The 27,502-nt window shown below is 41.8% G+C and overlaps 1 protein-coding gene across 1 annotated transcript in view; it reads right to left on the bottom strand.

The window, feature by feature from the left end:
• LOC107995313 (protein slit) overlaps positions 1-27,502 on the bottom strand; it is a 480,699-nt gene that overhangs the window by 452,532 nt on the left and 665 nt on the right. The window lies entirely within an intron of this gene.

The raw sequence follows: 27,502 nt of genomic DNA, 5'->3' as shown, positions 1-27,502 counted from the left end.
TCTCTCGTGGGGGTGGACACGAGGACGGGGCAAGAAAGGATTATCCGAGAAGAAGTATATTCTCGTATCGACACCGAAAGTCGAGCGAATCGATACATTTACCAGGAATGGTAACGAATCGGAAAACATGGCGGATAATGGATAATCGATAATCGAAACTTCGTCGATCATCGAACGATTCATAATTCGGATTGAATGGTGTTTGACACGAATAAAGCGTCGAAGGAGGGAAAAGTTTGTAAATTGGATAGAAGCGCACACAGAATTGTAAGAGTCGAATTCACTTTGGTCTAAGAACTGTCTAAGAACGAAACGCGTCTCGATTTAGCCCTCGTCGATACACTCATTCCCTGCAACGAGATTCGTTATATTAATTCCAATCGACGAGAAACAACCACTTGGCGTGCCGCAACAAGTGCTGCGCAAACCAGTCTCATAAATCCTTTCTCACTGTCCGAACCAAAGTTTCCTTTTTCCATCAATTAAAAGGTTTCCCGGACCCAGACGTCGACGTAGAAATTGCCACGGAATAATTCAACGTGTCCTCGAGCGAAATTCGGTTCGCCTATTTTCCACGAAACGATGGAAATCTATCTTTCAATAAAAAAAAAAAAAAAAGGAAAGGTTAATCGAAAATTAAACAAGCGCTCGAAAAATAGCAAAATCGCTACTTCAAATACTGAATGGATTAATTAGAATCTAAAAATAAATTATCGAAGAGAAGAAAAAATTGATGAAGGAACGAAAGAAGAATAAAGTCGATCCGATACGAGAAAAAATTAAAAATACATCTTACATCTCGCGAACGAGAAATAAGCCAATAATCCCGAATAGCAGCGACGATCAACGACGTTTAATCGCCCGCCTCCCGTTTATATATATATCCAACCTTTGCACTTATATATAAATCGAGGCCACCGATCCAGGCCCACCAGGATAATTTCGATCGATTAACCGTTCGCCGACCATTCAATTAGGCGTCCACCGGCGGGCACAGTTTGTTTAAAAATGGGGAAAAATCGGGCGGCGCGCACACGCGATAGCCGAGATACCGGACCTGTATTACCAGGCGTATAAGTATTATACCGGGAGGCGACCGCTACCGAACAGTTCAACAGCCACCTGCGGCTAACTGTCCCCGTATATATTATCGTATATTAGATTACGAGTCACCTACAGCGGATCTATAAATTTTCTTGCGCGATACCGCATTGATTGGCGAGTAGCGTACACGCGCATTGCGTGCTCGGCCGGCGGATACAGAAGAAGAAGAAGAAGAAGAAGAAGAAATCTGGTCCTCTCTCTGGCCGGCCCCTCCTCTTTACCGTCACCAGTTTCGTCGCGTGTTTTCAATTATCTCACGCAACGTCTCTCCACCACAGGAAACGATCGAACGAGAGGACTCGATTCGGTATTCGGATCGGGAGAGGAGAGGAGGATTTTTTTCTGGGGGGAGAAAGACGAGGGTCTTCCTGCTCTTCTGGAACACTCGATTGGAACGATTTGCTGGTTAATTAACGCGATCGGTTTTTGCTTTTGGCGGAGAAAATGAGACGAGGATTCGCGACGATCCAGTTCTTGCGAGTGAGACGGATTTCAGGTTTTGAGGAGGAGTCGTTGGAAGTTGGAAATTTGAAAGAGGAAGAAGAAGAAGGAAAGTGTGGTATTATGGATTTAATTTAGGAATGTCGGATAAAATGGGCAGTGTCGTTACGCAACTTGGATTCCTGTCGTTATATCCTCGTATCATAAACACTTATATTTCGTAGGATAGATCGATACGCGTGATTTCCAAGAACTTAGATGTAGGTTTCAGATAGATATATTCAGCGCTCTGCAATATTGAAATTAAAATATTTCTGAACTTTTTATATGAATGGATAAGTATAATGGTGATCTCATAACGAAAGGACGCGAACGATCTAATTCGAGCGAAAAATCTTTCTTTATTTTCTTTCTTTCTTTTAATTTTCAATCGACGGAACAAAACAAGGGGACAAAGAGACGAAAATTAACGCGTTACAAGGACACAAGCTCCTCCTCCTTACACATTTTATCGCGGGACCGTTTCCAAGACCGCACGAGCCAAGAGAGAAATATAGAGTGTAGCCAGGTTCAAACCACAGGAGACTGGAGGAAACACGAAGCAGGAAAGCGCAGAAACACGATTTTGCGCCGCGTTATTTATGATACGCGCGCTCACTGTACCAAATATGCTAATTAACGAGTGCACCACGCCATAAACAATGGGTGGGCACCAACTGTTTCGTCGATAAAACGCGTACCGGAACATCTTGCGATTTATGCTTCGATCGATTCCACCGAGATCAACCGCATCTCTTTATTTTATCTAAAAATCGAATCGATCCGATCATCAGCCAAAAAAAAATCGACCGATACTTGAAATTCTATACGATAGTTATTGAAATAGAGGAGACGAAATTTTTATTACGAGTTTCTTCTCTAATCAATGCCATTCAATTAAATAAACGCGATTATAATTTATGATACATGAAATAAATATTACCTTCATAATCTTAGATCAATTAACGACACTGAATATTCGCGAAGAGTATGAATTAATTTTATACACTTACTCTTCTCGATAAATCAAAACTTTCAAATAAAATCGCGTGACGCTAAGCGCGGCATTTATTTGAAAAAAGTAAATAATCTACTCGCACGATCCAAAAAATACAAACTCCATCGATTCTCCACTTCGATAAAATACGTAAACATCGACTTAAAAAGCGTAACTTGCAACAACAATCAAACGCAAACACGCGCCATTAATTCGAAATGATCCGACAACGATTCGTTCTCTGGGGCGAGGAGGTGAAGAAAAAGAGGACGATCTAAATGGTCAGTTTCACTTTAGAAGCGACAGCCTCGCTCTCGATATCACCGGAAGGCGAACAGGTCAGAGTGAAATCCTCCATCTATCTGGGCGGACGATTGCTGACGTGTCCCGCGGACGTTCGTTCGAGGAGCAAGAAAAGTGTCCCCTCGGAACTGAAATGTGGGAGGCAGTTGAAGAAGAAATGGGCGGGGAAGAGGGAAGAAGGGAAGAGGGAGCGAGGATTCTCGAGGAAGGCAGATAAAGCGGGGAAAAAAGAGAGAGAGAGAGAAAGGCAAAGTCTAGACCGATTAGCGTTTGGTCGCCGGAACTCGGAGACGGGCTCGGAAAATCGGCGGAAGTGGCCGGACTTTCCCTTCCAATAGCGGTGAGACGGAGAGAGGGCTCGAAAGACAAATAGAATTCGGAAGGAGTTTTTGCCACCCGGCAAGATTTAATAGCCCATACGTTCCTCCAACCCTCGCCTTTCTTCCCCGAGTGCATCCCCCTCCCCTGCTCGATTGATGATCCGTCGAACCGAGAGTTATCATTGCTCACGCGTTCGATGGATCAAATTAATCTCCCTCCTTTGATAGAACAATCTTCGATTCATACGAATCTCTTCCCCTAACTTTCCCTTCCACGAGAAGATTCTCGAGCTATAAACAGCGAGGACGATATTATTTCTGACTAAAAAAAAGTATACGTCCAATCGTATAATAAGTTCCCACCTAGAGAGCGGCAAAGGTTAACGAGTCTAATCCAGCGCCGCCGGTGACGGGCAAGGAACGATCCTAAAAAAATTTACGGCCCATTCCGTTCCTAATAGACGAGGAATGCGTGGCGAGCATATAAGTATGTCAATTGACCGAACGAGGGCAAATGGGTGTCGCGTGAAAATCGACGGTCAAGGTCCATATTATCGCATCAACTCGGTCATCGGGATCAACGGACTGGGACCCGTGTCTGCCGTATCGGTCTCTCACTCGAGGGAAATTCTCGAATCGAGATCGAGACGAACCACTTTTGCGGACCGGTTGTATCATTAAACACGAGTTTCCATCGAATCCCGGGTGAAAGGTCGTCAAACCCTTGCGCCCTTATCGCGTGAGCGCGACACGGGCTAGGTGGATCGCGTTTAACCGGCAATGGCCGAGCCAACGGTCGTGGCTCAATATTGACACTACGTCGCCTTATCGCGCCGCGTATCAATCACACGACGCAGGGTACACAAGTAGATCCATTCTCGAACCGCTTTCAAACCGGATCACGGGCGGAGGGGAAAGTTCGAGGGAGGAGAAAAGGAATTTCCAAGTTCTTCACTTTTCTGCTGTTAAATACCGATATCCGTTATTAATGTGCTAATGGCAAATCTATGACGATCATAGAGGGTTGCTTCTCGTTGGATTTTGGCTCTTGAATTTTTTCCAAACTCGTTGGATGATAGTCCAGGTGGAGGGGAGAACGATGATTTTTTGTAACCAAGGGAGGACGAAGAGGGATTAATTGGATTTATAGAGCGGGGATTTCTAGAGGTGAAGCGCTGTTTCGCGAGGGGTTAATGGTACAAATGCGGCAGCGAGCGAGCGAAACACCGTGTCTTTGATAAGATGAACAAGTTGATAGAGGCGTTTCGCTTCTGATAAGTGCATAATCGCGCGCATAATCAACCTTTGAGCCGAGGAGGAAACTGGAAGGACCGCTTTGAAACGGTGAATGGCGGATTGAAATATTATTCAATTTTCGTAGGTTTCGTTGCGAAAGGAATTTATTCCGATTTTCATCGGAGATCTCGTTAATAGAATAATCGAAAGTAATTGAAACGGTAATTGCGACAGATGTGATCAAATTTCGATTAAAAATCGTATGAGAATGTTAAACGTGATGAATTTATTATTTAATTTATACGCGATATCGTATCCATATACATATACGTGGATTGAATTTGAAAAATGGAATAGAAATATAAAACTGACGATATAATAAAATAAGGTTCGAATAGAGAATTCGAAATGTAATGTTGAAATAATAATTTTAATTGACGCGGATATCAAAATTTAAGTTCGAACCAGATATCATCGTTGCAAACGAGCTTAACAATTGCTAGAGAAATTATTCGAGTTTCATTAATTTTTCTTTAACGAGATCTATTCGCTGGTTCGATCAGAAATTAATCGAAAAATTTTTCGATCGATTCAAAAGCGAGATCTTATGCGAGATCGAGGAAAGAAACATTTTTTCTTACGCGCGAAAATTCTTCAATCAATTTCCAAATAAAAACATACACTCGATAAAAAACTTATTAATAACTCGACAATCGTTCTTTAAAACGTCTCACGTCCATTTCCTTCCCCGAATTTCGTCCAAGGGAGCTTCCACGCGTTCCACGAATGATCTAAAAAGCTTCGATTTACACCACCTCGTCGATGCACATCCTATCTCTTAAAGGAGCGTTGTTGTCGCTCGTTATCATTTCACGAATAACAGAATTTCTGGAAATTGGCCTCGCGAGTTCAGATATCGGCGTTGACCCGTGCACAACCACCGCAACAACGTCATCGTGATCAAGCACAGAGCCACCTCTAAGTATAGGTGTCCCTCGAACGCATCGTTCGAGGCTGTGAAACACGGCGTCGAATGAAATATTGCGGAAACCGGCGTTGTTCCCACTCCGAATGTGTTATTTACGCCTTTCCGCGTTCACGTGGGCCAGCAATATACCTCGTTTATTTTTTAATTCCACGAGAACCATCCGCGTGATTAATGGCGGCGCTCGGTTAAGCAATTTTCTACGTCTTTTCGCGTGTGTTTGTGCGTGCGCATGCGCATATCATCCAAATTAAGTGCCGCGTGTTTAAATTGAAACGGAACACGAATTATTTCAGACGTTTCTTCATTCTTCCATGGAACGCGCTTTAACAGAGAGATTAATAATGATATCATGATTCGAATAATCGATTTTATGTTTCTTTCCACCAGCTGTGACCGGTTCTCGCTTTGTAATTATTAGATAACGTTTCTCCTTTCCTTGCGCGATAACTTTGCGAGAAAACTTTGTTAGCAATATTGTGTTATCTGCTATTTAATAGAATACGAGTAGATCAATTCCTGGTATTGATTATCGGCATCAGTATTTTCTAAAACAACGTTTATGAGTGATAATTCTAAAAAACACCGATATTAACGATTATTGAAGAAAATTTTGTATAGTTTTATAATTTTTGAGAAAAAAAAACTATTTGAATAATGACTATCAAGCGAACTTTATATCAAATATTCGACATACTTTCAACTCTCGAACGGAATCATTCGGCCAAGAAACAGATGGTTAACGCGGCGTGGGTATTGTAAGAATCGCGTGAGATAAGAAAGTTGACAGATGTATGCAGAATCGTGGATAGCAGATAGAGAGTTATTGTACTCCGCGGCTTCAACGACCGAGTTTCCTTTGAAAATCGTCTCGCTTGATGCTTCATACTATTCTCGAGTGTACTCGCAAACTTGATTAATTAGTGGTTGGATTAGCGATACTTCGTATTAAGCTGATTGTACAGTGTAATGCACAATATCAAGAGTTATTCTTGATATACACGCTCGGTATCAGAGCTCGAAATGCTATTATGAAATTTCCCAGGTTAATTCCTAAGATGGGAAAAATTGATTAATTATCACTGTACCCTTCGATTGTGTCGATTTCATTCTCTCAACTTCAACCTCTACTTTTCGAAATTGTTTGTGCAACAAACCTACACCTTTCTTAAAGATCCTGTTAAAAAGAAAATAAAAAAGAAAGAATTCAAGATTATTTCCCCGAGATCCGAAAGAGATCCAAAAACTTGGACCAAAGTATATCACGACGACGGTTAATCCAAAATTCGCATATACACAACCTGTACTTCGAGAAGGTAAACCGAGAAGGATCTTGAATTTCCAACCCAATTTCCTCCGCAACGATTCCTCCGCATCTAAAATCCCATTCGACAGCGAAAAACATATTTCACCGTGAACGTTAAGTTCCCCAGACACATCGAGTGAGCATCGCGGAGCCACTCATCGTTAGCCCTGAAAAGCCCTTCCTTTCTCTCTCTCTCTTCTTCATGGAAGTTCGACACGGAAATAATGCTGCCGGGGGATAAAGGATGAAGATCGGCCTATCTTGGACCGGAGGCGGGTAAAATGCACGTGTACACACGATACGGTGTTGTTCACGGTTGTTCCGGGTTAGGCACACAAAATTTCTCGTCTATCACGATGCATGATTCAGCGCGCTTAAAGAACAAATTTGTTCGTCGTGCACTTAAGCACGATCGATCACGACTCCCGCCCTCCCTCTCGTGCTTCCCGACGCTTCAAATCTCGATTCACCGATAACGATGCCTGATTAACAAACCCTGTTAATTCGTCACCCTCCCCCCTCTCCTTAGAAAGTTTCACTGTTAATCAATTATCGAGCCGTTTATCGAGTTTAAATGTAGCCTGATTCGAATTCTTCTCGTTTTTTCGCCGAAAAAAGAACAAAAGAAGCGAGATTATCGCTGGTTAAACGTCTGGTTAACGAGGTGGGAGAGAGAGAGAGACATCGTATCGTATTCTGAGTCGCGTATCGTTGAATCCAAATTACGAAAGAAAAATTTGTCGAGAAATATCGAGTGAGAAGCGCAGGATATGACGAACTATTAGAGAGAAAGAAATTAATTGACCGGTTGAAAAATGCGATACGGATGGGAGAAGTCGTTAATAATTTTCCCAATAATCGGTCTCGGTCTAATCTATAACGCTTACAAAAGTGGAGACGGAGTGTACGAAGTGTGTGTGTAACTTTGCTCCAACGGTTAACGCGATAATGAGAGTCAACATATTGCCAAGTTTGCGAGTCACTCCTCCGTGTGATCAATTTGAGGATAAAAGAGTTTAAGGTTCCCAGGGGCTTGACACTCGCGGCCAAAGATAAGAGAGCTCCCTCTTGGCGGGGTTTCAAGCACGGGTAAAAATGTTCCACCCGGAGTGGTTCGTTCAGTCAAAAATGTATGTTCCCGTGACCACTTATCCCGCTCGAATGACACGATAACGTCTGAACACCCTCCATTAAAGCCCCCTCTCCTTGTAGATCCAGAAACACGTTGACGAAACACGTTACACGTTATACTAGTCAAAATTACATACTAGTTACGCCATGTTTCGAAAGACCTATTACATTTCGTTCGGAGAGAAAACGAAGAAAGACCTGCAATTATATATCCCGTTGGCGGGAGAGAAAGGGAACGGAGAAGAAACTTCTGCCGTTTCTTCCATCGTTCACCGGACACGGACGTGGAATCGCAATACATCCTGCATATACGTCGCACATATACGTGCTACATACGAGGAATCACGAGCACCAACGGCAGGGAGATGCGCTCTTTCGCGATAGATAGCGATCGGTCTCCTCGCAGCTTTATTCTTTATTCCGGGCAGGGAGTCCAGGAGAGAGGTTGGATCAGGCAGATAGAGGCGGCCAGCCGAGCAACTGAGGAAAGATAGGGAGGAGGGAGAAAGGAGGAGTGGAGACGGAGGACAGGACAGGGGGATGGGATGGAACACGCGGGAGGAAGGGGTGAGAGAGGAAATTCTCGATTCGCCTCTCGAGGAAAGTATGTCGACTACCGTGAATTATGATAAATATCGCGACTGTGACGCTGCGATTTTAGAAGGTTTGGAACGTCTGTGTCGGGCGAATCCTGGACGGGAGCATTCTACGTCCTTTTCGATCTCTCCCTCGGGCTATCCACCGAAAGCAGTCGCGGATCTTTCGGCCACGAGACACTCCGAAAATACCGTATGCCGACCGTGTAACGCTGAACAAGCTGACCCCTCCTCCCCCGGTGTCAAATGGAAGGTCGAGAGCGGACCCCGTGATCGCATCGCTTCTTGTTAGAGACTCGAGGAGATAAATTTGACGATCCCGAATTTTTCCCCCGGCATTTCATTCAGTTTCTCGATCGTGAAATTTTTCGATGAAGCGGAAGGGAGAAATTTCGCGATTCTCTTCCAATTTCCATTTTTTTTCGATCCGTGAAAATGTTGAATTGGATAAATTTGAGCCGGTCCAAGATATCGCATGATCTGACACGAGAATTTTTCTTTCACGGAAAGCGGAAATAATGGGATCGATCGAATGGAGATTTGGATAATTGAACGCATTTTGAAAAATTTTGAACGTTTATCTTGGGAAATTTATCATTCTCTCTTTTTGAAAATAATACTTGCGATAACGTATCGAGTTTGTTTAATTTGGAAATTTTGAAAGAAATCTGAAACAACAAATTTCTCTCGAAATTTTCAAATTGAAATCTATTTAAATAACAATAAACCACGTTTCCTTCGAACGTGTGAATTAAAATGTGCTAAAAGGGAACAAGCTTGAATGTCCTTCATAATACTGGCATGCTAGGCGCGAAATGAAAGACGTATTTCCCGAGTTATTATCATGACAAAATTCTTCAGAGTCATAAACTGAAAATTACAGGAACGACATCTGTTTTACGAGCATTATTTTTTTTTTTTAATTCTCCGTACTTTCCAAAAATTAATATCTTCGAATTACCTCATTCTCGAAATTATTATTACATTGCTTTTATCCCCTCTCCACTCGTCGCTATTCCTGTTAAAAATTTTAAAAGCGGCAATTAACGCAAACTCTTATCCATTCGTTACTCGCGTTAAACGATATAATAAAGACGCAAAGTAGAATTATTTAAAGGGAAGGCAAAATGTAGAGTCAGAGAAGTCACTTCTCAAGACACACACGCGCGCGCACACACATTCATCGAGGGGAGGGGGAGAGAGAGAGGAGGAGAACAAGCTCGAAAAGGCCATCTCACGCGAAAGTGCCCGCTTTTAGTCCCAAAGTGGTGTGTTTTCAATTAGAAAAAAAAGAAAAAAAAGAAGAAGAGGAACGAAGAATCAACACACAACGCTAAAAAATTTCAAAGGCAGCTACGCGAATGGGGGAAAAAAGCACTCTCGTAAGCTCGTAAGCAAAGCGAACGCGGAGAGGCATGCGCGTGTTTTTTCATTTCACTCGTCGAGCGACAGCTAAGTCGTCCCGCCCGCGAAAGAAAATGGAAAAAGGGAAGAGAGGTCGCGAAAGAGAGATCGAATTGCAAGAAAAGAAAAAAACGTGAGATATAAAAAAAAAACAGAAAAAAATAGAAAGAAAAACGCTCGTTCGCGGGGAACGACTTAATGCCATCGCCTTTTCCATACCTGAAAGGGCGCGAGGGAAGGAGACGGAGGGTCGGATGGAACGAGGGCAGGGATAGGTGGAGCAAAACAATTACCTACCCTTCCTGCCCGCCGGGGGCACATTTTCACCCCTCGAAACGTGGGAAGGAAAGCCACCGCTTGAGGTATGCCAACTACCCCCCGTAGGGCCGCGCGCACGTCTCTCCGAACCGTATCCACGCACAAACACACGCGTGGCACGGGAGAGAGCGCGTGGACGCGTGTTTACACATCGACAGAGAGACGACATCGAACCCGTGGCCACGAGGATATGCGCCGTGCACGCATAGGCATTCCTCATCCTCTCGGCGGGCATTAGCGCGACCCCATGGGAGTTAGGGTTCGTTTTATGGATACAACGCGGCGGAAATGCGGTGAAACGGACAGGTGGAACGGAACGTGAATATATATATACGCATACGTACGTCAGTGACACTGTGAAAGAGCGAGGGAGATCGATAAGACGCGAAAATCGCGGCGCAACCGGTTGTCGGGCGAGCCCGCGGAAAGTGCATTGGAATCGCGGGACGGGGCAGAGGCTTTTTTTCTCGTTTCGAATTTGGGACGAGTGGATGGTGCGGCTTGAATCGCAAGTCCGTATTTTCGCGAAATTATAATGTTGAAAGAATTCGTGCGAGTATTTCTTCCAATGCAAATGTTTCGAGGCTCGAACGCGCATCGAGAGGGGGCCCCCTTTTCTCTCGTTTCGAATTTAGGACGAGCGGATGGCGGGTATCGTGTCTTGAATTGGAAGTTCGTAATTTGGCGAAATTATAATGTTGAAAGAATTTGTTGTTGCAACGTGTTTTGAAAAGTGCCTGTTTCTTATTTTGTATATCTTAATTTGAATATATATATATTTGCGGCAAGATATCTCCATTTCTTCGCCTCGTCCTTACCGTTATTGTTTAATGATTTTTCATTCGTCGAGAGGAATATAATGCGAAGTTATTAAAAGTTATTCTCATAGTAGAAATAACATATTTTTTTCACCATCACAAGATCGATTCGAGAGAGAGAAAGAAAGAGAGAAAAAAATTGCGTCAATTGGCAAAGTTGGCCCGATAATACCCCAATTCCGATGCGCGAAATTTACATCCCAATTTAAAATAACATTTCACCCGATCCCATCACAAGGAGAAAACAAGAAAACAACAAAGTATTGGAACAGTACGGCGACGCAGGACCCCCTTAATATCGATTTGTTTCCCACAATATTTGCATAAGCTTCGCGTTCACCCTCTTTTTACTCTTCTTTCTTCCCAAAAGAATCGTGCGATTTTTCGTCGCACCCCTTATATATATATATATTGAACGCAAGCTTGGAAACGGGCGAAAAGCAGTCGAAGCCAGGTAAAAACCGAACACACGGTCGGCCGGTTAACAGTTTTGTAAATTGAAATTTACGAGGCACCGTGGCTCCCCCTATTCAAGCCCTCCTTATCATCGGTTCAATGGCAGAAGCATGAATAATTCAGCTGCCAGGGATGGACCCCGGGATCCCTCCCCCTCTCCTCCCCGGTCACCGGCCTTTTTCTCTATAAATTAAACGCTGCGACGATCATCGACGAGCATTCCTCCATCCAAAGAGTGTCGCTCCAACCATCGTCGCGCGGTTATTAATGCTTCTTCGCCCCGTTTCGACGCCCCCTGTCACTGGTGGTTAAGTGACTAAATTTAAAGGAAACGATACGACGTGGTCTCCTTCGTTTCGATCGTGGCAACCGGCCACCAATAAATCTGAACGAAACGTTCTCCAACCTATATTCGCAAGGTGTTTACTCGGGATATTTTATTACGACTCGAGCCAGCCTCGATTATTTCGCAGACACGAAAATTGAACGAAAGGATTTGATTCGAACGGTCGAAAAGTTAGAATATTGAGTTAATAAAAGAATAAATAAATAAAGGAGTTACGTTTGTTTTTTAGAATCGCGTGTTTTCGAAATTATTCGAAATAAAATATTAATCGCATAAAATCGGGTAATGCGATCGGAAGAAAACTTGTTTCCCTTTCTAAGAGATTGCTCTTGTGAAAATAAACGAGAAAATGTCTAAATAACATTTAAAAGTAACCTCTGCGCATTTCTTCTGTATGAATATATAATTTTACGTACATTTTTGATATTTTGCTCTGCTTCTTACTTATTTAGTTTACAACAAGGAGAAAAATTACTAAGAGAGAGATTGAAATCAACAGATCTGAAATTGTAATTAAAATTATTGTAAAAAATTAATTCCTTGCGCGATAAAAATAAAAATCCATCCTTCTTCGAGAGATCAATAATAGTTTCCCGTTATTTCGATCTTAATCTGTGGAAGAAAGGGAAGGGGGAGGAAGGGGAAGGTAGAGTCGTCGTTTCTAGTAGTAAGCCACTACTCGAAGAATTTCCAGTCGGCTCGCAATGAAATCCACCAGGCTCGAGCTCGAGTCCCGAGGTACCGTGTAGTCTACTCCATCGAATAGGTGACAAGGGTCGAGCAACGGGCGAAACAAGAACAAAGAAGGAATCGTGAATGGACTAATGAATTTAAATGGAGGCCGGACCCGGTGAGAGCCCTGGAGAAGCGCGAATCGGGGCGTACGAACAAAACCGAAGAAAAAAAAGGAGAAAAAAAAACGGAAGAATATCAACGAAACCCGGGAGAAACGAGAAACCCAGTCGCACAAACGAGAGGTGTCGAAAATATTCGCGTAAATTATAAAAATCGTTCTACTTTTTCGTCCCCGAGTCTGTCAAAGGAATCTTGAATTATATCATTAATTCAAGATTCAATCGTTCGCTCGGCACAATTCGAATGTTCTCAGTTTGAAAAAATATTCCACCTCTTAGACAGATAGGTGCATGGTAGGATATTTTCTCGCCTTAAAAATTTGTGCAAGCCATTATTGTGGAAGAGTGGAAGAAATAATCGTGTTAACGGGATATATTCCTTTCGCCATCAAGTTTACCCATCTATATATATATATATATATATACAATTATTTTACATCAACTTTGAAAAAGACCGAGGGAAAAAAGATTTCGTCCCCATCCAATTTTCCATCCACTTTTCAGCTGGAAACTTTCCGTTTAATAACTTGGAGATTAAAGATAACTATATACATATACTGTATACAAGCTTTTCAAATCCATTTAGTCAATATTCGAACCTATTTCCGATATAATCGATCCCATTTTCGAGGAAAGCGCAAAAAAGCAAGAAGAAGAGGAAGAAGAAGAAAACGCGGGAAAAGAGAAGAGGAGGAAAGGCGTGTACCGAATTTCCATATTTCATCCAAGTCCCCGCCGGATGATTTACGCGGGGAACGTATTAAAATGAAAATGTTATCGGGCGAAGCCTCCTCCTCGGAAGCTGACAAAGTCGTTAACAATATTCGATGTTTCTCGTTCGCCCGATATGGCCTTACGCTTTTGTCGTGTTTCCAATTTAACTTCACACGCACCGGCCACTCGTCCAGAGATAGATAAACGCTCGCGGAGAGAGAGAGAAAGAGATAGAGAGAGAGAGAGAGACCGTCTTCGCGAATAGGAGAAAGGCAAGGTGGGTATAGGGGGAAGGACTTGTTCGACCCTTCCTCAAGATAGAAGACCGTTTATTACCTTGTATCCTATTCGCCATTACCTCGGAGTTTATGATCGGAGCGAATTCATGAATCAAGGCTGGCGCTGCGCTACGCCTCGCGTAGAAAAATATCGCCGCGCGTTGTTCCCCAGATTTATACAGGGTGTCGCGAACTTTAACGACCAAGCTGTGCCAACGCGTCCCGGGAAGGAAACGTTAGATAAAAGATAGAGGAATGGTCCCCTGCGATCCGTTAAAATGCGATTTTTCCGCAGAGACGACGGCTTCGGGGGGGATGTTGTTCTATCGGCAAGATGTGATTTGATAAATTCTTTGATGCGAAATATACTCTGAGTTTTCGAGAGTTATCGAGAGAGCAAAACGTGTATTGGAAAATTAAAAGGAATACAGTAGATGAAATTTAACTTAATTTTTTAAACTATATGGAAAATATTTCACAGATTTTGCGAGATATTTCTTTCGTGTATATTTTTTTCTTCTTTTTTATGGTAATTCGTACGGAGAAAAAAGAAAAAGAAGAAGAAGTTAACAAGAATAATTCAAAGGACGGTGGATCAAAAGCAATTTCCTCCGACTTATAATTCCTCGTTTCAGTAACTTCACCAGTACCCATTCCCATCTACTATATTCCTAGTTTAATCAAGCTACAAGTGGGGGTCAAAATAAGGTGGCTCGAAATCATTTTTCACCAAGGCCGTCCCATACTTTCACGAGGAAATTTCCCTCGGCATACTTTGTTTTCCCTGTTTTATTAACGTAATCAATATGAGAAATGGCAGAAAGTAGAAATCTCGAGTTTAGCCGCGTTTTCTCGCGAGATCCGGGTACAGTGCATTTACAAGTACGGAACCAACAAGAAGAAGTAAAAGAAGAAGAAGAAGAAGAAGAAGAAGAGATAGGAGTTTGGACGAAATAAGCTCGACTTTGGAGAGAATGCGAGGGAATTTCTGCCGTTCCACCCTTTTATCGTCGCGTTCACGGGGGAAGAAAGTCACGTGAAAGGAGACGTACCCCTTTCGACGAGATTGAAACGACGAGATCGGGAGTGACAGCAAGGAAACTTCCTTTCTTATAGTTTCATAGAATACCAGACAGGTCATTCCGTGTCGACTACGTTTCACGATATATCCTCGCTGAAATGTATTTCTCTTTCGCTCTTTCGCTATTCTTCAAAAGAGTTTCATGTCCTTTATTGTGCATGCACGAAACTTTTGGAATCTCAACCCTTTGGAAGATGAAAAAATTCGTATAGTCGGACGAATATTATCTTGGATTCGATCTCTCAATCGTTCTTTCGTTCAGCTTTCGTTCTTGTTTTCGATTTGAACAAGATTTACTGGATGCAATTATATAATGAGTCGTCATTCCTACGTGGGCGTGTTATTTATAAAAACGATCAATTTCTACTCGTTTCATGACGACTAATTGTATAAATGAATTAAGAGGAATTCGCACGATAAAAATTAAAAAAGTCCTCTTAAAAATAAATTATACCTTGCATTTGAAAAGTATAGAGATGATATTTGATATAAATTGAAACGAGAATCGTAATATCAAAGATAATAAAAAAGAAAAAAAATTAGGAATCGAGTTATACAAATTTTCAAAATTTAATTTCTCTTCATATTTAATCCACTTTCACTAAACAAGATAAGCTACTTTACGGATAATTCTTTACCAAATAAAATTTTCCATATTTTTCATTCCCCCCGAAATCCTTTATTTCCATTTTTCCAAATTATACCTTTTCGATATCGAACAGATTTCTTTTTTCCTTTTTTTTTTAAACATAATCTAACATAATCCACCAATATTCGAACCAATACTCCAACCTCAAGCTATTACACCCCAATAACCTAGTTAAATCAAGGGATTACAACCGGTTTTCGGATAAAAAGCATTTGTCGATTCGGAAATAACGCGTCCTGTTCCAACGATCCGCAGAGTACAGAGAGAGGGATCATACTTTATGAATACAACCCCCTAGAACAATGTTACACGCATCGTTTCACCGTACGTCATTTCGAGCAATTAAACGTTCGCGTAACGCTCGTTGCTCGTCCTTGTCAATCACGATTAACGAGCGTGCTTTTTACCGCCCATCGCTCGTTACACGCCCTTCGATTTTTCCCTCTTTACGATTCTGCGTTTCGCGTCCTCCTTCCCTCGCCCTCCTCCAACTATCGAATTCCAACGATTTTTCTCGGCGAACGATCGTTTCTTTTTTTTATTTTTTTACACGGAGCGAAAAGGATGGATCATTTCCCAGATAGAAACTGTGACTTGTCGTCGAGAAAGAAAGAAAAAAAAAAAAAAACGCGGGGAGAGGGAAATTTAAGAAAACGTCGTGGTGCTTTTATTTACAAGCGAGCCTTCTTTATTAATAATAACGTTGGACGAAATTTATGGAGGGACCGACCCGCTGCGACCGATGATTATGTCGACGACGCGAGTCGAGTAGATGCGTTCGAGATTCATAGGGTGTTTCCATTTGAATCTATAAATGGAATGCGGTGGACCGAAGGAGGAGACTGGTTGTTCGTTTCCCTCGTGATGAAAAATCGATAGAGGGTATGTGCAGTTTCTAACTACTGATAGCTGGAATTTCTCTGCTTTTCTTTTTTTTTCTTTTTGGTAAACGGGAATTCTCGTATTGGGAAATTTTTTATGACTCGAGAAGAAATATCGATCGATTCAAAGAGGTGGATTTTTCGTATCGATTCGTTTATCAAGGCAGAAATTTGTTTTAATCGTTTCATTCATCTCCTTTCGTTTCGAGAGTTGAGGGAGATTTTCGGAAATTCCGAAATCAACTTTCAAGTTGATAACTCGGAATTCGCATGAATTAACTTCTCGCCAAATTTCGAGGGTCAAGCGAAGAACCTTAGCTAAACGATCAAAGTTCCGAGATCACTTGAAATTCAATATAAGCGCGAGATTCGAACTAGAAATTTTATAATTAGGGATTTTGGAACGTTTAATTGAACGGACGGCAGAATCGATTGATTCGATTCCGTTTCGCTCGAATTACTTTTTTTTTTTTTTTTACCACCGAATCACCAATTTCGAAATGATAAACATTCGTAATGATTATCAATATTTTTCACGCACTTTAAAACTCACGAGTAAATCTCTGCCAAAAAACTGAACACGAAATACATGAAATTTGAAAATACGATTTATCGTATTTATCCCGCGGAATAAAATTATTTCAAACGCGAAATATTTGCTACGGGCAATGGTAACAGCAATGGGAAACGATAAACCTCTTTGAACAATTCAACGATTAATTTAACAAATCCTGCAGGCTCGACATAACGAAAAATATCGTACAAAGGAATTAACAAAATTTACAATTTAACACGTTTCATACACGCGGGATTTTAATCTTTCATCTCGACATATTTTCTCGCCCCCACTTCTCACCGGCACGCGTGCAAACATCGGATCGAAATCGAATTATCACATATTTTTCTCGTTCCACGCCCCAACCACGAAAATCCATCACGATTTCGTTCCAACAGATCCTAATCGAAACATTTTTTTTTATTTTTTTTCACTTTTCTCCCCTCCATCCTCAACGAATCGGATACTACCGGCAATTGAATGGCGCCCGATCTACGAACCGGGGAGGAACGGTAGAATAAATTATTTTTCCGTGAGAGATAGTCTCTGGCCGGGCGCGATGATACCGCTGAAAATTAGCGAAGTACGCAAAAGCCTGGCGGAAGATTTAAAATTCAAATCGGCGCCCGTAAAACGCGCAGGGTGGGCCTCTCTCTCTCTCTCTCTCTCTCTCTCTCTCTGGCTCCCCTTTCGAGATTTTATGGTGCAAGTAATGCGAGAAACGCGGCGTGCGAATGCACGCGTTTGAAGTTCGCTGACGATATTTTCTCTACCTCGCTACCGTTCGCTCTCCGTGTCACTAAACGCACAAAGAGAGAGAAAAAAGAGAGAGAGAGAGAGGGAGAGAGGGAGTTTCTGACAGAAATCGGCGTACCGTGTGACAGGACGTGAATGCATCCGTCGTTATAATTCGACCAATGTGCGTTTAACCCAAAGATCGATCGAAATCACGAAACGACGCTGATGAATTTCAATGAAATTTAATCGATCGATTCGAAACGATGAAACTCCAAGGAGGAACTACGTTCCGTGATATTCGTCGATGGAGAGGAGATTTGGCTTAAGCGAACGAGATTTGTACGATCGAGATTCCGAAGAATGGAGTTTCGTTTTCTTCGAGATCGAAGTTTCAAATTCTAGTTTATTCAGAGCGATACAAGTCGTATTTCAAAACTCGAAGGGATGGGGAACGAGAATATGATTGTTACGACACGCAGGGAACAAGTGGGGGGAGGAAAATTTCCGTGTTAATTGATCGATTCGTTTAACCGAGTGTGAAAGAGTAAAATTTCGAGGCAACATTCTCACGCAAAAGGTAAAAGGAGCACGTATTTCTAAAGGAGCCGTCTAAATTCCGGAATCGTACGGAATAAAATGCTATATAACGTTTCTCACTCAGCGGCGCAAAAATATACCGTGAAAGGAACGTTTCAACTAGCCGAAGGACACAAAGAGACATCACCGTCTTATCTCTCTCGCGACAACCTCCGAATTTCGTAACCCGTCACTCATAAAAATCCCTCTTATCTCGGTCTATCGCGGATCTTTGGACGCGGTTCAAACAGCGTCTTCTTCGACGCGGGAAAAGATTTGAAAATCAACCTCGACTCGAAAGATATCGCTTTAATTCCGCGAACAACGGACAATTCTCTTCCCTCGAATAACACTTCCTTTTCGAAACCTCTTCCGGTTGAGGAGGTTGCTGTTAAGTAAAAAACTCGCTCGCCATCTTACGCGGTCGAACAGAAAGCGATGAGGTTAATTAAAATGCCGTCTCACGCGTGCATGCACGAGCCCTAATTAATTGCAAAACACGCGTAGCGAGGAAACGCGCGATTCATATCGTAATTAATTATCCCTGTGAACGTTCGCGGATCGATTCCGAAAGAAACGTAAAGTTAAATTAATCGTTTTGTGTCGTTCAGACCGCTATTGTTATTTTTCGCCACCATCCGGTTATTTTTAATCTTCAAATATTATATCCGATTATTTGGTTTATTTAAATAAGTCTCATAATGAAAATATATACTTGTGATTGTTTATTAAAATTTTAGAGGAAGAAATTATTGTTAAATTCTTTCCATTATTCAAACGAATCGATGAACGTTTATATCCAATTGAGGATACGATTTCATCTCAACGGTCTCTCTTCGTGTCTCACCACGATTTATGGATTAAACGAGATAAAATCCAAGTGAATTTTAACGTGGAAAAAAATTTGGGCGCGATTCACAGTTCTATGCTTCTTATATTTATCACCGAAAGAAAAGATTATCGCCTTAAACCGATATATTCCAATTTTCGATCGATCCTATTTTAACACACCCAGCCTGAACCAACCTGACGAAACGAAACAGCAACAACAAGTAGAAAATCAACCCATTTCCCGTCTATTTTTCAGGAACGATCAGATGAGACAGAGCGCGCACAGGCCAGAGATCAAATTCGGTTGACGAGCGTTTACAAGCGCGTTGACACGTGTCCCTCCGTGTGACACGCGACAGATGTCGACTAGTCGTCGTCACGTGGGACGCGAAAAAGAAAACAAAAAGGGAAAACAAGATTCTGTTTCTTCGATCGTCCCCCTCCCCCCATCGTCGACGTCACGTTACCCATGTAAAAGTATGGCTGACAACCGAGCTGACAATCGACGCCACGGGAGAGGTTCGAATTTTGCGACCAAGTACATAGATCTATCCCCCTAGCTCGACACGCGGCGAATTTATGCCGATCCGATCCTTCATCCCGTGCTCTTTATCGCATCTAAAATGCAGCCGAGAGGTTCGAGACAGAAAAGCTGCCGGAAGGAAGAGTTTTTCGAGCGGAGGGAGAGCGTTCGATGGAGACGGAGATAGAGAGAGAGAGAGAGAGAGAATCGGGGAGATCGTGGGGCAGGAAGCTCGAGGTACATTTACATACGTGGCAAACAAGGGAGGGGAAAAAAGATTTCGAAATGGTCTCCCGTTTCTTTATTCGTTCCTTCGTGAACGTTTTAACGATCGAGAGGAATCGTAACAGGTTGTCTTCTCGTTATTTCCTCGCAATTTTTGTTCGCGTAAACGAGCCCTGGAATGGCTCTTTTGGAAAATTTAGAAAATAATAATAAAGAAAAAGAATTCCACGGATTGATCGGATTAAAATAATCGGATGATTTTACAATTTTGTGGAAAAAAAAAAGGAAAAAGCTGCCTCGGAAATTTTTCGCAAGTGGAATAATAAAAGTTTCTGAAAGATAAAACTCTCGACTTAATTCGTACACGCGCCGTTCGAATATCGAAATCTCCGGACCGCTCCACTTTCGACGAGGCAATTTGCTTCTACCTTTTATGCGCCATCGCGGTGCAATGTCCGCCGCTTGTTTGCCTTCTAATGGTATACGTCCTCCTGTTGAGATGGCGCGGTTAATTCAACGCTTCATTTTCATACGAATATAAAGATCTACCCCGAGAATCCCCAACTCGTTCAGTTCGAGTATCCGGTTTTGTATACGGTTAATGTTTTCAAATTGTTTTCGAAACGGGGGGAGAGCATTAACCTCCTCTGAACGGCGTCGATCGCTCGAAGAATCGCGCGGAAGAGAAAGAATTAAAATTGTACTCATTCGAGAAATTAACAAATTTTACTTTCAATCGAATATCTCCATTCGACGCAACTTAACCATTTTATGTATTACACCCAAATTATATTCTTACGGATAAGCTAATAATCTAATCCAGATAAAAAAAAAGAAAGTAGATAATTTGATAGGAAGAGGATCGTATCAACGACTCCCTCGATATTCGCGATACAAACCCCTTTCAATCCCTCGACCGATCGAACCTATCGGAAGGAAACTTGGAACAAGACGGCCACTCGTAACTCTTCCTCTCCGCTTCCTCGAAACTTTCTACGAGGCGAGTTATCCCCTTTTTTTTCTTTTAAGAAAAAGTCGAGAGAGAAAGAGTAACAAGCCGATTTATGCAGATTACCGGCCACGAATCCGAGGGAACGCACAAATTGCCGCTCCTCACGGGGAACGCCTCGGGGGTATGAAATATTCAGGGGACGATTCCTAAGGAATAGCCGTTACACATCCAACGGGTATAGGTTTTATACGATCGCGAACTTATTATAGGCGAAGTTTTCGCCAGAGATGGAGGACGAGCGTCGCGATGCCTCGTCCCTCCCCCCTTCTTCGCGTATTCTTTTTACGACGAGCCGGATTTACGGTCACTCCATTGTAACTGCGCCTCTGTGTACACGTCGATGGCACACGTTGGATCCTCCAAGGTTCGAATCGGTCGGAGCGCCGCTCATAACTGAATATTCGCTCGGGGATCGATATTATATTTGTCACCGTTCCGAAGTTTCGAAACGAGGCGAAGATATTCTATTTTCATAAGTTGACCACCGCTCGTGAATATTTATGCGCCGTGCATCCAAGCGGGAATAAACAGTTTACAGTTTCTCTTTAAATATCGGGAGGGGGAGGGAAGAAGTCTGTACGGATTTCATTAACGTTTAAATAAATAAACGAGTAATAATGGACTTATCTCGAATGTTTATATATAAGTCATATAACTTTCAAACAGCGAATCTGAATTAAAAGCAAGAATACGGGCGGGAAATTCACGGGGGAGAAAAAACAAACGCGAACGAATGATTCCTATGGACGCAAAAAAAGGAAAAGAAAGGAAAACGCACGATACACGCTACAGGCGATCAAAATGAAAACTCGAAACGCGAATAAAAGACGAGGCTGTCCAATAATTCTCGCCGTATCGACGTACTTCCCATTACCACGATTCCTCGATTCCTATTCACCGCCACAAGCCTCCCCTATCACGCGATGCAGCCCAACGTTTCGATCGAAGACACGATAATGATAGGAAACGAACCACTTCTTTCGTGGAAATGACTATCTAATAAGTTCTTTCTCGAATTCCGAGACGAGAAATCATCCCATTCCCATCCCAAGTCCCTCATCAACCGGGTTATTCCAGCCGGCTTATTAGAGAATGATTCCGAGGTTTCGCCGGTTGACGCTGATTTATAGAGGCACGAACTGTGCTGTCGGCTAACGCGAGAGAGAGAGAGAAAGAGAGACCTGGGACAAATTTTCCCGAGCTATTTAGAAAAGACGCGAAACGGAATCGAGTTAAGTCGTGATTTTGATAATTGAAATGCCGTCACGAATATAAAACCGTCATTCTTAGCCGATGTATTATAACACACGATGTATATACACACTCTCTCTCTCTCTCTTTCTCTCCTACGCAAGTTTCGAAACGCTTTGAAACTAAATTAGCTTTGGTCCTCCACTTTTACCACCCCTATGGATACACGTTACACGCTTTAAGACTCGCGGATACGCGGCAGGGTGAGACAGGGGTGAAATCTGCCTGTTATCGACAGGCATATTCCGATCGAGCGGAGGGGAAGGGAGGGCGGAGAGCGACGGATCGATCGATCGTCGACCTGACTCCCCAACAGCAGTCGGGGAAATAGCACGCTAAAGGACGATTCGTTTCACGCCTCGAGCTACCGGATTCTGCCCGTTATTTAACCGTGTGAACGAAAAAAAAAAAAAGAAAAAAAGGAAAGAGAGAAAAAAAAGGAAAGAAGAATCGGAGAAGATGAAAAGAAGAAAAATGATGGATACGGGGGAAAAAAAGGAAAAGAAGGAGCACAAGGCGAAGCGAGATGGAATATATATCTCTAGCCGGGCGCCTCTACTAGCGTACATCCTCATTTAAATGAAATAAATCTTGTTACGAGTAATTTTCATCCTCGGCCAACGGGCCGAGACGGGCCAAAGAGGCGGGATGGAAAGGCTTTTTAAGCCGGTACCCGGGACCGATGCGAGACAAATGGATTTCGTTCCGTCGAAAGAGCCCCACGAATGTGTCGCCCGCGTGGTCCCCGTATGCCGGGGCGAAACTTGGTGGATCGGCCGGGAATTGAGACGTCCATTGTGCCGGGAGACGGTTGCATAAAATGTTGCTCGAGACGGGGACAGAGCGGGCGGGGGTACACTCGTGTTTTCAGAAACTCGAAACAAGATTAGGAGCGCGGGCCGAATACTGTCGGGAGCAATTAAGCGGCAAGTTTCGATTCGATTTTGCTATTGTTCCTGCCCTTTCCACTCTGGATGCTAGGCAAATGGGGGCGGGTTCCACGAGGCGTGCAACGGGAATAATGTGAAAGAATCGGGGGAAGAGTGATTATATAGGTCGGTTGAAATATCGATTAAATATCTAGGTAAGAGAGGTAAAGAGAGAGAGAAGAATACTGGTGAAATTGGTGGAAAACGGTGGAATCACGAGGATATATTCTCTACGTGGGATATTTCGAGGATATTTGTTTTCGTTGCAAAATGGAATAGAATATTGGGGAAGGAAATATGGAGAAGAATTGTGGCAAGAATTAGGAAATTTTGTAAAAATTTTGTAAAAATATCGAGATCGAGATTTTAAACGATGTTTTTACAAGAAATAAAATTTTCTGAAATAGCCAGCAGCTTCCATATTTTTAACAGAGGAACTGTATAATTACTCTATCATCGTACGACGCTAGTTCAAAAGGCTTGAGAAGGAGAAGGAGGAGGAAGAGGAGGAATCGGTATACGAAATCTCCAAGATTTTAGATATCACGGCCTGAAACCTGAAATTTAACCACGGCGCCAGTTCCGATTTCTTCGGCCACTTAGCAGGTAACAAAGCGTAAGGAAATAGTTGACAAACGAGGCTCACGAGGAACAGCCACGAAAATTCCTAAGCCGTTATGGATTTATCAAGCGTCGTAATCTTGAAGGAGTACTCGAGAAAATTATGACGAAGCATAACGAGGCCGATGTCATGAGTCACCTCGTTTAATGAACTGAACACTGAAAAAATAACGAAAAAGAAAAAAAACTTTATAACGTACGCAACGAGAAAAGTATACGCAAATATGATCAATTTACAAGGTATTCGTACACGCAGTTTCGCACCTTTCGAATCCAAAGGAATTTTTACAAAAAAAAAGAAAAAGAAAAAACACCATCTATCCGAAAGTAAAACTCTTGACAAAAACTTTCACTCTCGCTCGAATGAAAAATATTTTCGAGAATTTTTTACTAATTACACAGAGAGTAAAAAAAAAAAAAAGAAATTACAATCGGATAGACTCAGTTTGAACGAATACAATTCGCGAGGAATACTTTTGAAAATTCTGGAAAAGAATTTCATCAAAAGAAATTCACACCTTCGATATAATACATTTCCAAGCGATTACGATCAAGGGAAACAATTGAAACGATATACCCGATCGACGATCCACGGTGATCGATGTCCGACGCTTATCGGTCGGCACGGATCAGACCGCGTGCAGTTTACCTAGGCCGATAAACGAAGCGTTTTCGTTATCGTGGAACGGATATTCCTGTTAGTCCTAATAGGGTTCGATAAACCAGATAAAGTAAGCGGCTTAACGGCAGTCCGCCGGTAAAAATGCGAAGCCCGATACACGAGGAGGCGGCGAGCGCATGTAACATTTTTTTTTTTCCTCTCGCGACCCCGTTTCGACAATTTCGCTTTCGTTATGCAATAAAGCTCGCACGTAAGAGAAGAGAAAGATCGCCACGCCCCACACCAGCCACTAAACGTCATCCACTTTTTTTCACCGACCCACCCCTTAATCCCATTCCGGATTTCATTCTTTCGACGAGAAGGAGAGAAAGAGGGGGAAAGTCTTCTTACGATCGCGAGTAAACACCTAGCCGAACGTGTATATACCACACGGAAATCCATTGAAACGAGTTGGAGATAAGAGGAGGGAGAGAGAGATTTTCAACGAGGTCGAAACTACCGTGTATACGGTCCCTTTGCTTGGTTCCTTTTTTAAAAAAGGGACTCGACCAACCCCTCCGTGTCTCGAGTTCCACCCCCAGAGCTCTTTCACGCTGACAAAGTGGATCGATCACGTCAGTGTCTTCGCCTATACACGCGTTCTTGAAACGGAAGCCTAGTTTCCAACGCGATTTCCCCAACTTTTCACTCTGTTCATATATATATGTGCTTCTAATTGCGAGTCTCGTTGTTTCGTCCATTTTCAAACTTCGTCTATCGGGATTCTCTTACATCGAAGAACGAAAACGCGACCTGTTGTTTTTCATTTACATATGTATTACGTTTTCGAGGCGAGACATTGGAAACTTTTAATCGTGAGAGAGGACGATGTGGAGTTATCACCGCCGACCACCGGCTGGAACAACTTTTCGACGTGAAATACATTCGGGGGCCGCGTTAAGTAACGTATAAATATGATAATTTCGCGGAGAGGGAAACGACACTCGTAAATCTGACGTTATGCAAATGTTTGAATCCTCCGGCTTCCTTAATTGTCGCGAGTTTTTCCGGTGGAATAACGGGACGATGGAACGATCTCCTCTAGAGGAAAAAAGATTTTCCTCCAGATGACAATTTCTCATTCGAATTTTATTCTTTGGTTACTAATACTTTTCTTTTACGCTTTTTTTTGTAAAGTGAATGGATTCAATTATTGTAGTTTTTGTCAATTGTCGAGCGAATAATTAAATATTCAAAGGGTAGAAGAAAAATATTGTAACCATTCTCGTTATAAAGAGTGGCAAGAAATAATGATTGATCGAAGGCTGGATAAAATAAGGATTGCGTTGTGATGTAACATGTTTCTAACAATAATGGAATGCATACGATAATGCGATTTCAATAGAGAAAATACAAAAATGTTAAACCATCAGTGCGACGTCATAAGTGTGTAAACACATTTGATGGTAAAACTCTCAAGAGTTGCTTTCGAAAGTAAACGTTGCATTGACAGTGATTGCTCGATAGTAGTAACTTTTACTCTCAAAGTGTTCACTAACAAAAAATAATTGTCGAGAGTTTTATCCTCGAATATATCCGTATTCTTTGCATCACGATAATTTTAATTTGGCATTATGATAATTTCTCGTGACATAGTTGAAACATTGATTGGAATAATTAATAATTATTGCCATTTCTAACGTTTCGAATTTTTAAAATATCTGCATTTAAAATGGCAATAAATATGGTACGAAAGATATCTGATCCCGTAGGCCTATTTGTAATATTCATGATACAACTATTAAACAAACTACTACTACCTGAGAATTATTCGAACAACTTGACATATTCATAGGAATGATAATCGTTATTTTTAATAGGAAATTTATTTGCATGGATGTAATAATTTAGTGTTGTAACATATCCTACGATATTTTATATCTTGTTGGTATAAAAAAGTATAGAATGATATATAATTACGCCTCGAAAACAAACTTGTTAATCGTTTGAATGTAACATAAATAAAAATCGCTTCAAGTTGTTCGAATTTTTCGTCGAAAATAATAAACGATTTCGTACGATTGACAAAAATATTTTATTCGCATATTATAAAATGAAAATCTGACGAGAGTTGTCAATTTCACGAACGCTTATGACGGATGAATATTGAATAAACGTTTCCGCTTTAGAATTAATCTCGAAGAAAAATGAACTACCTTCAGACACACGTCAATTATACCTTGCGAAAGAATAATCGCTATAATTATAAGATTTAAAATCGTTAGAATCCTTTTGCACAACTAACGATCATTAGATTACAAGTGATAAGTTTAATAAATAAAAAAAGTACTGCGAATAAATTTACAATTTTTAGAAAAATCCGACTAATTTTTTATTCTGATATATAATTCATAAACTTATCACTTGACAATTCATTAATAGTATAAATTAGAAAATAATTAAGAAACGCAAAAACGTTATAGTGTGTCTAGAAAATTTTCATTTTTCTGTCGCAAAGAGGAAAAGAAGAAATTATTAGAAACGAAAAAAAAAAAAAAAAAGAATTATACGTGGATAAAATTATTAGATACTTGTGTGAAAATCAGATATTTCACAGCAGCCGACAATTTGTTCTCCAGTTATTGATTGGACTTCACCTTCACGCTAGAAAGTTAACATACCGTAACGGCAGGATTACACGAGCGAAATTAAACGTCAACGATAGGCCAGTGCGAAGAAATTGCTCTGCTCCGCGGTATAATTACAGACGTTACCGCGCACACTTAATTCTATAACGTAATAGCCGGACGAGTCTCAACGAAACGTCGCGTTTTCAGCGCTAGAAATACCGAGAAATAATCGATAATACAAATTGTTCGAGTCGAGAAACGGCCCCGTGCACTCACGCGGGAGATGCATTTTCGGTAATTCGTTTTCACGATAAAGACGCATCGGTCGTCGTCAAAGGTAAAACGTTTTGGAGCCACTCGATTTATCTGAACGTTACTCGCTTTGAGGCGAGCAAAGAAACATTCCAGACATTTACCATCTCTCTCCAACTTTCTTCCCATTCAAGACGCTACTTTAAATCGCCAGACGCTTTCGAAGACCGACGCCTGTCAAATTCCGACAGATAAACTTCGACAGAAACACCAGACACTACACCGGTACACTTCAAACGCCCGCCAAATTCGCATCTGCCTAACGCTTATCGCGGCCATTTTCGATCACCTTTACGTATATACAAGACTACGACTTAATACGTCTCTAATATCTCATTTGGAAGAAAGAACAATAAACAAACATGGAACGATTCCCGAAATTTTGGTTACTAGGAAATAACTCGCGATGAGTCACGTGCCAAACACGATGTTCACGGTAT

This window comes from Apis cerana, linkage group LG8 (genome assembly GCF_029169275.1).
Source record: "Apis cerana isolate GH-2021 linkage group LG8, AcerK_1.0, whole genome shotgun sequence".
Lineage (NCBI taxonomy): Eukaryota > Metazoa > Arthropoda > Insecta > Hymenoptera > Apidae > Apis > Apis cerana.
The sequence above is the reverse complement of the archived record's forward strand: the minus strand, read 5'-3'. Positions and strand labels throughout refer to the sequence as shown.